This window comes from Sebastes umbrosus, chromosome 22, assembly GCF_015220745.1.
Source record: "Sebastes umbrosus isolate fSebUmb1 chromosome 22, fSebUmb1.pri, whole genome shotgun sequence".
In the NCBI taxonomy this organism is placed as follows: domain Eukaryota; kingdom Metazoa; phylum Chordata; class Actinopteri; order Perciformes; family Sebastidae; genus Sebastes; species Sebastes umbrosus.
Genome location: NC_051290.1, coordinates 12,977,507 through 12,978,002, shown reverse-complemented (window position 1 = coordinate 12,978,002; position 496 = coordinate 12,977,507).

Below are 496 nucleotides of genomic sequence, written 5' to 3'. Positions count from 1 at the left end.
TCTGATGGCTGCACTTGTCCTTTTTTTTTGTTATGTTTTTATCTTCTTTTCCAGCAACACTGCACCTAAAGCTGCCTGTGCAATGTGAGGGCTTTTACACTGAATGAACCAAGAAAAAAAATGTGCAAAAAAAAAAATAAGTGCACACTGCCAAATAATGTCCTGTGGTGCAAAAATCCTGCTGCAGCTGGTATAGGTTGTGGAGTCACAGGTGGTGCATATAATCCAGTGGCATTCCTTAAAAGTCAAACAAGGAAATAAACTCCTAATGTGAGCAACAATAAAAAAAAATTTAAAAAAAAGCTCTCACTGTTTCCTTGTTCCAGGTGTGAACTGAAGACACAAAATCATCCTCTCAAGCTGCTCCAGAAGAAAAAGTCCTTCAGGTTGTACCTCGCAAACATCCGACCTGTGTTTAGTTTGGTCTGGAGAGGTTGTATTTGAGTAAATATACATCTTGGTCTCCTTCATATTTGTACAGTAGCCCCTCCTTCAT